At 38.6% G+C, this 11,310-nt stretch overlaps 1 protein-coding gene across 3 annotated transcripts in view; it reads right to left on the reverse strand.

Moving 5' to 3' along the window:
- The window catches only part of ZNF385D (zinc finger protein 385D), a 705,866-nt gene that overhangs the window by 694,235 nt on the left and 321 nt on the right, over window positions 1-11,310 (reverse strand). The gene's annotated exons all lie outside the window — the stretch shown is intronic.

Below are 11,310 nucleotides of genomic sequence, written 5' to 3' on the forward strand. Positions count from 1 at the left end.
GGGGGGAGCTCCCCAACCCCCCTGATGGGCCCTGCTCTGTGCGTGACAGGGGGTGGTGCCACAACCTCCCCATCGACCCTGCCTTGAGTGTGACAGGGGACAGTGCCCCAACCCCCCAATCGGCCCTACCCTGAGCGTGACTGGGGGTGGCATCGCAACCTCCCGATCCGCCCTGCTCTGTGCATGAGGGGGCAGCGCCCCAACTCCCCAATCGGCCCTGCTCTGAGCCCGACCAGGGGCTGCACCTAGGGATTGGGCCTGCCCTCTGCCACCCGGGAGCAGGCCTAAGCCAGCAGGGCATTATCTCCCGAGGGGTCCCAGACTGCGAGAGGGCACAGGCCGGGCTGAGGGACCCCCTCTTCCCCCCTGAGTGCACAAATTTTTGTGCACCGGGCCCCTAGTTTATTTATAAGAAAAAAAGTTCCATCATTTCGATGTATGCACATATGTGCTTTAAGTTTTTTTATTATTTATTTACTACAGTAAAGGTAAGCAATTGTTATCTTTCTTTTAATTTTTTTTTTACTGTTTCACTTCATTACTGCTGTGTATGTGCTCCATGTGAGTGACGTAGGTGCTTATGTAGGTGGGTTCCAACTTACGGTGAAAATCGCATTATGTTGCACTGTAGGAATGGATCTCCCATGTAACCCGAGGACCTACTGTGTATGTATGTGTGTTTATATACATATGTATATGTATATGTATATGTATATACACACACATATATTATGTGTGTATATGTGTGTGTATAGTGAATTCCAAGAGATTTTTCGGTCATGTAGAATCCAATACCTCCTTAAACATGAGCTGGTATCAGCCTTTTAAAATAAGAAAAAATAAAACAGAAAGTTTTTGCATTTTTTTTAAAAAAAATGTAACTAAGTCTTCCTTGGGATTTGCAGATGCTCTACTACCTTGAGTATATTGATGGAATTTAGTTTTGGTCTCAGCCATAGTGAAATCTGAAAATGAAATATCATGATAGTACAGAGCCTTTTTTAGGTTCCCTCTAATTACAAAGGTCTGATAACAAGGCAATCATTGCAAAACATGGTAAGTCAAGATAAGTTTCTGCTGTTTAAATGTATAGAAATAGTTAAAACAGCATTGGTTATGGAAAGAAAGAGTTTATAAGAAAGAAGTGGTGTGGAATTTAGGGGCAAAATGATGAACTCAGTTTGAGATGAGAATAGGAATACCAGTAGAAATGATAGGAAATGATACCCTATAAAGCCAGTAAGTGTTTCGTTGACAAAAACACTAGTTATGAATTGTATGTAAACAAACGAATGTAGAATATTATGTATGTTGCTTGGCCATATGATTAACATTTTTACAGTGTTTATAAGACAGAATCAGCTATATGCAGCATAATGTTCAATGAAAAGGCAGTTTTAATGTAGAGTTAAGTTTTCAAAATTGTGAAGCCACATTTTTATTTGAATGGTAGGACAAAGAAGAGCTACAAACAACATGATAGGATGAGGTTGAGAATCCCGTGATTATCAAAGTCACAGCCACCAGACTAGCTTTAAGAAGATCCTCTTTAGTGACATGCCCAATGTCATCTTGGAAAGTATTCATAGTTGAACTCTTATAACTTCTCTCATTTCCTGAAAAATTTCAGGAACTAGTAAAGCAAGAACTTAGTGAGCCTTTGCTAGACTAAAAGCAATGATTTCTTTCTTTAAAACGTGTGCCTGGTAATTTTATTTTTATAGACCACACTACTGTTATGATTTTCCACAGAAGTATGCCAAGCCATCCTCAAACTTAACTCTCAGTGACTTCCAAAGTGCTTTAGTTTGTAGACATACATTATTACACTCCCATATACTACGCGCAGACATATTCATGGAATCAGTAGCACAATTCCAGTTCCAGACACAATAACTACCGCATGGTGCCTACTTCACTATGTTCTCTATACATAGGACAGTCAACCAAATTTCAGTAATTGCTATCATCATTTATTAGGCTCTATTTATTGACCCTTCAGTAAGAGCCAACTTCCAACTTTCACTGCTGTTTGTTTTAAATGATAAAGCAGTGACACGGAGTCTTAAAAATTCTGTCAAAAATGGAACAAATACCAATGCTCTTGTGTGCCCGGTTCGCTGTAGGGAGCATGAGAGGCGCTGCATTGGCTTACACTGTTTCACTGTGTGCCCCTCTGTTCGCCTCCTGCTTTAACTGTTAGAAAAAAAGAAACAGCACCTCAGCTTTAGTGTTCTGGCTCTCCTTCAGTGGGGATTCCTGAAATAAAAATGAAGATGCGTGCATTCCTATGAGACGCTGATAATCAGGCTGATCACTCAGTTGGCACAGTTCTGTTTCCTTCGGGTTATGAAAATTGAGAGGCTTCTAGTACTATTTGATTATGCTGCCCCTCTAGAGATCACTAGCTATTATCACCTAAACCTTTTATTATTCTGAAATACACAATGTCAATTGTTAAAATATTCCATTTGATTTGTAAGGATGAAAAACACACACACCGCAGCTTCTTGCTGCTCAAAACAAAAACTAGTTGATGTCGCATCACAAACACATTTGGGAAAGCAGTTAAGTTGTCAGGTTTAAGTAAGCAAAAGGATGAGGGGAAAGCAAATTAAATTGAATAGCACAGAATTTCCAAACTCAGCTAATGGACAAGATGACTCATTGTTCTGATGTGGCAAGACCAAACGGGAAGCCAACAATGGGGAAAGCACCGAAGTGCCGAGACTGGGAACTTTTCAACCTGGGCATGGAAAGGAAGCAATTTGCTATAATCGGAATGTAATAGGCAGCATTAATTTATAGGAAGAGGCCTTTTGGAGTCTCTAATCATTTTAGAAACTTATTAATGGTCCTGACAATTTTCCTTAAGGACGATAGTAAGGTATATAACATAACTGTGAAAGTCACTTAAGCATTTGCATAAAATTAGTTTATCTTCCCATTAAATCTGAATATGGTTATAAAGCCTCTATTAGAAGTACATTTTGGAGCAATTTTCAAATTAATGTTTCATTAGTGCTCCCTTAATACTGTCGCTTATTGATTGTTCTCATCTCCATTCCATTCATATACTATCATTGCCCCCTGGTAAATCACTCCAATGTCTGATAAACGTAACAGAAGCTACTTTCCTGTGGATGTGGAAAGAAAGGGAAATAGGCTTGGAGTCAAACAAGGTTATTTCATGATCCAACTGCTATCACTTAAAGGTTACTTGGTTTTGCAAATTACTTGCCCTTCCTTAATTTTATTCCCTTATCTTAAAAAAAAAGTTGTAAATGAGGCTAATAGTAACACCTACCCACTTAATTCGTGGGAAGAAACAAAATGAAAAGTTACAGGTCATTTTTTCAAAATTCTGTGAAAAAGTATTTCAATTTAAGATTTTAGTATGTGCATGAAAGAGGAAAAGATAAAAACAGTTTTGCTTCAGCCCTGGCTGGTGTGGCTCAGTTGGTTGGAGTGTCCTCCCATACACTGAAAGGTCCCAGGTTTGATTCCCAGTTAGGGCACACACCCAGAGTGTGAACAGGAGGCAACCCACTGATGTTTCTCTCTCTCTCTCTCTCTCTCTCTCTCTCTCTCTCTCTCTCTCTTTCTCCTTTCCTCTCTCTCTCAAGTCAATGAAAACATATCTGCAGGTGAGGATCTAAAAAATAACAACATAGTTTTGCTTTAAATGGACATAGAAATGTGAATTTCATCAATCTTTTCTATCCTGAATATTATTTAATTTTTCTCAAGATTTCTTACACATGCTAAAAATTCCTTATTAGGGGAACTTTACTCTTGTTAAAGGCAATCTTTTAATAAAGGAACTCTTTGTTCAACTTCCTCAGAGTTCTGAGTAGTTTCTCTTCAACTTTTGAACATTTAAATTGAGAAAACATTCTAATTTATGATCCAAAGGGAGAAAACATTTTTAAAATTTGCAATGAGATACCATCTCACACCTGTTAGTAGCCATTATCAACAAGACAAGCAATAACAAGTGTTGGAGAGGTTGTGGAAAAAAGGGAACCCTCATTCACTGCTGGTGGGAACATAGACGGGTACAACCACTATTGAAAGCAGTCTGGTGATTCCTCAAAAAGTTAAGAATAGAGAGCTACCATGCGACCCAGCAATTCCTCTCCTGGGTATATACCTGAAAAACTAGAAAACACGCATTCATAAAGATATATGCACCCCCATGTTCATTGCAGCATTATTCACGGTGGCCAAGACATGGAAACAACCAAAGTGTCCTGCAAGAGAGGACTGGATAAAGAAGATGTGGTACAGATACACAATGGAATACTACTCAGCCATAAAAAGGATGAAATACTGCCATTTGCAACAACATGGATGGACCTTGAGAATACTATGCTAAGTGAATTAAGTCAGTGAGAAAAAGCTAAGAACCATATGATTTCACTCATATGTGAAATGTAAAACTGAAACTCGTGAAAACAAACAGCAATGTGGTGGTTTCCAGAGGGAAGGGGACAGGGGATAGAGCGGGTATAATATATGGTGATGGGAGAAGATTTGACTTTGGGTGGTGGGCACATAGTGCAATATACAGAGCTTGTAACATAGAAACCCACACCTGAAACCTATATGATTATATTAACCAATGTCACCCCAATAAATTTAATTTGAAAAGGAAAAAATCAATGAATACATAAAAATTCAAAAAACTAAATAAAAAAATAAACAGTTCCAAAGAAAGGTTCTTAACTTATCAAACACAAAGTCCAATTAACCAGACATCTCCTTAGTTGATATTTCTAGTTAACTACAGGCCCAATGTGCAAAATTCGTGTGGGGCGAGGGGTAAAACCCTCAACCCATCCTGCACCCTCTCGCAATCCGGGACCCCTTGCTCCTAACAGCCCACCTGCTTGCTCCTTACAGCTTGGCTTGTCGCTCCTTAGTGCTGCCTCAGAGGTGGGAGAGGCTCCCACCACCGCTGCTCTCGCCAGCCATGAGCCTGGCTTCTGGCTGAGCGGAGCTCCTGCTGTGGGAGCGCACTGACCACCGGGGGCAGTTCCTGTGTTGAACGTCTGCCCCCTGGTGGTTAGTGCGCATCATAGCGACCTGTCATTCTGGTTGTTCCACAGTAAGGGTTGCTGGGCTTTTATATTAATAGATTATATTACATGGTTTATCTTTCTGAAAATTTATTTTTATTTATTTTGTTAAATTTGCTCCTGGATCTTTACTTTCTTTCAAGGCCTAAATAATATAACCGAAAGTAACATAGTTCACAAATTGTCTCGTCCTAGCTGTGTATATGTATATTACCTGATTCAATTCTTTATCTCTAAAATTAATTGAATAGTAATTCTTTTGCTCCTGAAAATTTGAGGTTAAACATAAAAGACAACTATACTCAACAAAACTACTCATTAAAAGGAAATAGTTGTCTATTAAAGTACTATAGTAGTTGTTTTATTTGTACACAAACACTCTATGAACCCAGGGCCTTACTTTTTCTGACAACATTGATAACCTTAGCATTATCACTCTATAAGCACATAGTAATCACTTTTCAACTATTTAATGACTGCATTATGTTCATGGAAAATGAACAGAAAATAGTTAATTGTCCTGAAGTCACTGATCCAAAATATGGTCAAAATTTGAACATAAGACAATGTACTTTAAAAAATATGAAATTTCTGGTCCTTTCCTCCTTTTTCACAATTTAGTTATATTGGTTATATCATTTCATACATCTACTAGAGTAAAAAAGGAAAGAGTAGGATGATTGTGGTAGGCAAAGTATTTTTCATAGCCTCCCCCGCCCCACCACCCTCAAACCCCAATACCACAGATCTTAATCCCTGGAACCTGTAAATATGACCTTATTTGAAAAAGGAGGCTGTGATCAAATTAAGGATCCTAACATTGAAGATTATGCTAGATTATCAGGATAGGGCCTGACTGCAATCACAAGTGTCCTTATAAGAGAAAAGCAGAAGGAGATTAGACTCACAGAGAAGAAGACATTGGGAAGACATAGGTAGAGATGGGAGGGATGTGCCCCCAAACCACGAAACACCCATAACCACCAAAAGCTGCCAGATGCAAAGTACAGATTCTCCCTGGAATCTCCTGAGGGAGAAGAGCCTTGCTGATACCTTGATTTTAGCCCAGGGACACTGATCTCCAGCACTGTGACAGCTACCAAGTTTGGGATAATTTGGCTCAGTAGTCACAGGAAACTAATACATGATGATGATTAAAAATAGCTAACACCTATGGCCTACTCACTTTGTACCGGGACACTACTTGAGGCACTTTACAGATACATATCTAATATAATAATAGAGGAATATGCAAATTAACCAGTACGCTGTAACATCACGACCGATCTACAAGCGGCAGAGAGCTACAGGAGGGCAGCGAGCTACAAGCACCAGAGAGCTACCAGCGGCGGTGGGCGGGGTAGCCAGCTGAGGCAAGTGGCAGCGAGCAATTCATGCACGGATTCGTGCATAGGGCTACTAGTTATCTTCATAAGTCTTCTATCAACCTATGAGATAGGTCATTTATTATCACCACTTTATGGAAGAGAACACTGAGGCGAAGAGATGTACAATAAACTTTCTAAATCCTCATTCTTTATAAGGAACAGAGCAAGAATTCAAACCCAAGCATTCTAGTTCTTTAGTTCACACTCTTAAACCCTACATCATGTTAAGTGACTATTCATCTCTATTGCTTTCATGTCAAATTTTAATGTAAAATTGTAGCCACCTGAGAACTCAAGCCAGTACCTACAACCTTTATTCTTTCAATTCTAGGTGATCAGGATAGTTTTAGTACACTGAGACTAACTTCTAGAAGTTGTTCTCAACCAATGCAGTTTAAAAATCTAGATTTTATAGGATGCCTTCTGGAGTTTCATGTGTTTACGTAAAACTAAAGATATTACAGCAACATTTTATTAATTTTTATTTCATTTTATTTGAGGGTATATGAGACATTGTTAAGCAAAAATCTCTAATAAGTTTAATACATTATAATAGCAACAAATAATTACTTAGATATAGAAACAAAACACATGTCAAGATCACACACCCAAAAAAAAAAAAACTAAACAGAGAACATTTGACCCCATATTATGAAAAACCCTTAGGAAAATCTTCAAAGGGAACTATCTAACACTGCACTGTAATAATAGTTTTTCTTCTCATAGAGACATATACGTCATCAATATATGTCAAGATCAATACTGTTTGCTGGAATGTGGGCTACATAACTGCATAGAAGGGAAATATGAACTTTACTGCAAACTTCTCACTTAAAAGACCTTTTTAGGAGTACCACATGCTTGCTAATTTGGGTAGGTATAAGTCCACAAATAGATCATGGAGAACTACCGTTTTGTGTTCCAAATAGGCAAAAATTTAAAGATATGGTTGGATGACACTATAGGCCGTTTAATAAAGTCATTAAATAGTCTAGAGGCCCCTATCCCAAACTAGAACTGTACTCTAAGTATTTTCTACAGGTTCATCAATTGGTTAGGTTTCTTTGAATCCCATCCTTAATCTGGAAAAAATACTAAAAGTGGTAAAGAATTATCTGGGTGTGATTAAAATCACATGAACAACGAGGCAAAGACTTTGTGAAGGAAGTTGAGTCATCTCTGACCCTGGTTATCCCTAAACTTCTCTCTCTTTGTGATTAAAAGTTAAGGTTGGGGTATTCCAGAAAGAGGAGTTATTGCTAATTTTATCAGGACTTAGAATATATAAATTAAGACATTTTAAATGTAGTAGAATTTTTAAAATGACCTGAAATGTGTTATCTACTTGTTCAAAAGATTAATTTCACTGATGAATTTCAGGCATGTGTTCTATTTGAGCTGATCTAGGTTTCCTACGAGGCTATTTAAGTGCTTGCTTGATTTTCAACCTACAGGCTTTAATTTATTCAAACTTCACTTTGGAAAAAAAATAAGACGTGCTACCCACCTTAGGAGTAAAAACTCTTGAAACATTCAAAATTAAAAATCCTTCCCCAATATTAGTTTCTTCAATCTATGTATAAATGTGACTCAGATATCCAGTTTAAATTGCTTTTCAATGATCTGGCTGTTCAAATCATCAAGTAATATCAAATAAAGTATCAGTCCCATTGTGCAAGTATGGAATTTAGAAATTTTCTGAAACACAGTAGAAAATATGTTCATGTGATTATAATGTAACCCATTATAAGACTCCCACTTTTCAAAAATCGAAGCTTATAATTAGTTTAATACTTTGCTACTAATATTAAATGTTAGCTGCTACAACAACTTAATTATCTACTTCCAAAAAATAAACACAACCTCTTAGAAAGTCATTACTATGCTATTTTTACACTTTTGATAAAACCTTTACATATTCAGAAATTTATTTCTGGTAGGCAGGCAAAATGTGCTTTTTTAAAGACTTCAACTATGTTAAGAGAAGAAACAAAATTTTTACTTCACTACTAGAAAAAAGCAATTTAACCTTAAAACAAAAAAGAAATCATGGCAACATATTAGTTTAATGGGACACAGAAATATGGTTTTATTTGAAAATAGTAAGATAGCATGCAATTGCAATGAAACATAGTAAAATATCTTTAACTTCTCAAAGCATCTCTATATTCCCAAAGTTACTCCCACATCTTGGATATTAATATCATTAGTGTCTGAATGGATTTATATGTTTTTATTTGATAATTCCATTCATGTGCAGGTAAATCAGATCTGTGACTTCAAGTATATCACTATTCCCAAAACAGGTATAATTACAGCTTGTGAAGGAATATGACAAATGCATATATTTGCCATTCTTGCTCTTAGTTTTGACAACCTCAAAATATTTAGAAAGGCACTAATATAACTTATCTGGAGAGATCATGAGTAATGGATTTATAAAGTTGGAGATTACAAGAAAATAATGGAAGATGTGCACTCAGCTGCGCACATGCACTTGGCAACTGGATATGAAACATCTTAATTAAATTTCAAATAAAATACGCCCTAAATTAGACAAGAATCTTTTAGCTGGGGTTGTTATTATAGATGAAACCCTACATTTCGTTGCACTGCAAACATTTTTTTATTACTGAACTTCTGATGCACCTAGTAAATAGCAAATCACAGCAGGGGGTGTAATTGTTTTGAAAATACTGTTGAAAATAATAATGATATTTTAAAACAAGCTGTTAGTATCTCTTAATAGAAATCCAACATCTCTTTAGAATCTTAGCATTAATTATAAGCTGGCTGAAATATGAGCGTCCAGGTAGATCTCAGAATAACTCTACAGGATCATACAAAAGTGATACACCAGGTATGTTTGATGCCATAAATCACACATTGTTAAGAGATAGCTATAATACAGTACTATTGATTTACAATAAGGAGGCTCAAGGAAGGAACATTGTCAAGGGTAACACCAAGACCTCACCATTTAGCCCTCTCTAGAGCCAGCAAGCCGAATTACATAAATGCCACACAATTTTTAATTTAATTTTAGTCTCAAGTTCTATATTTCTGTTCAATTAAACATTTGAAATAATTGTGGATGAATCAATCTATGACATTATCACCACTGTACTAATTTTTTGTAAGACTTAGAACTAAGGAAGGTCATCCTTCCACTTTTCAAATAGGGCTCAAAGAGGTTGTGTAGTGGTTAATGAAACTGACTTTGGAGTCCAGTAATCTTGGTTTCTAAGACACTAACTCTGGAACTTCTCCAAATTTAGTATCTCTAGGGCTCCCTTTTCCTTATCCACAAAATGGAGATGGTAAGGTTGTCTTCTTGGGATTGTTATGCGTTTTCAGGGCCTGTAACGCCCTTAGCATTTTGAATGATGTGCAGTGAATGGGAAACAAATGTTAGATGTTAGTATAATAATAATACTAATTATTAACATTATTATAATTATTATTGACCCCCCCCCCCAAGTCCTTCAGCCACTTTGTACTAGAGCAAAAATAGCCCAGAAGTCCTAACATTTGGCCTAGGTCCCCTTCTCCTAACGTAAGAGTGCCCCTAACACTTCATTTACTTAAATCCATGATAACACATTAACTCCAGATGCTTGCCTATTCCCCCAGTGTATATGTCAGCTCCATGAATAGAGTGCTCCAGCTAATTTTCAGAGAAACATCTGGAAGGAAAGAGGAAGAAATTGCAGCAAACCCCAGACACGCCGTGCTGCATCAATCTACATAATTTGAAATGACCCATAGTTGCCTTTCATGCTGAGAGACCAGAGTAAAGTGACTGAATCACTCAGTCCAAGGCAAGGGTGGCCTGAAACCCAGAGGGAGATACCCCTTTCCAGTCGATTTCAGGGAACACGGTGAACCACAACTGAGTAGAAGGTGAAAGACCCTTTTAGCAGATTAACTAGCCAACAGCCTCAAGAGAAGAGAAGAGAGGAAAATCTCCCCATTCCATCCCCAGAAGCACCACAGGAATCTCACAGAAAAGCCTTAGCCCACGGGTTCTTAGTTACACCTACAGAATGTAGGGTCATCTTCGAAGTCAGTTCAAGCTTCCAGAATTTGGAGACACTCAAACACCGCATCGTTCAATATTTTAGCCGCAGCTCAGGCGAAAGCAGACATAAACACAGCCACCAGAAACGCCTGAGGCTGTTAATTTTGAATTGTATGGGGGCACAAATACAGAACTGGGCATTTCACAAAGGGTGACGACATATGAGGGGTAGTGGGTTTCCTCTGACCCCAATTCGCACCCACCATAAAACTTCTCCCAAAATGCAAGTGGTCACAAGGTACACAGACCCTGTGCTTCCTCTGCTCTAACTGGGTCTCGGGCCCTGGAGGGCGATGGGATTCAGGGGCACTGCTTTAGCCTTAGACTCCCAACCCCACCCTAAAGGTCAGAGTGATTCCTATAGCGTGCCTTCCTCTATCTCTATAGCTTCTCACACTGCCCTCAAATTGTGCGCATCCAGATGAAAAAATAAATAAATAAATAAACGTAATAAAAGAAGAAGAAGGAAGGAAGGAAGAAAATGCTAAGGCAATCACAGAGCTAGCCCGCTGTGCTTTCTTATCCCAACAACTTCGCCAGGCTTCCCGAGGAGGGAGCGCACCCCGCACACACCCAATAGGAGGCGGGCAGCGGGGCGTCCGTCCTCGGTGGCCCAGCCCTCCACTCCAGCCGGAGCCAGGCTGACCCTGTGGCCCCAGCTGCTGCCTCCGCTGCCCCTGGGTCCCCTGCAGCGCGTGGCATCCGGAGAAAGACCCGCCAGCTCTGCACCTGCACTGGGGCAGCAGCCACCTCACATCTC

This window comes from Myotis brandtii, unplaced genomic scaffold (genome assembly GCF_000412655.1).
Source record: "Myotis brandtii unplaced genomic scaffold, ASM41265v1 scaffold18, whole genome shotgun sequence".
NCBI classification, from domain to species: domain Eukaryota; kingdom Metazoa; phylum Chordata; class Mammalia; order Chiroptera; family Vespertilionidae; genus Myotis; species Myotis brandtii.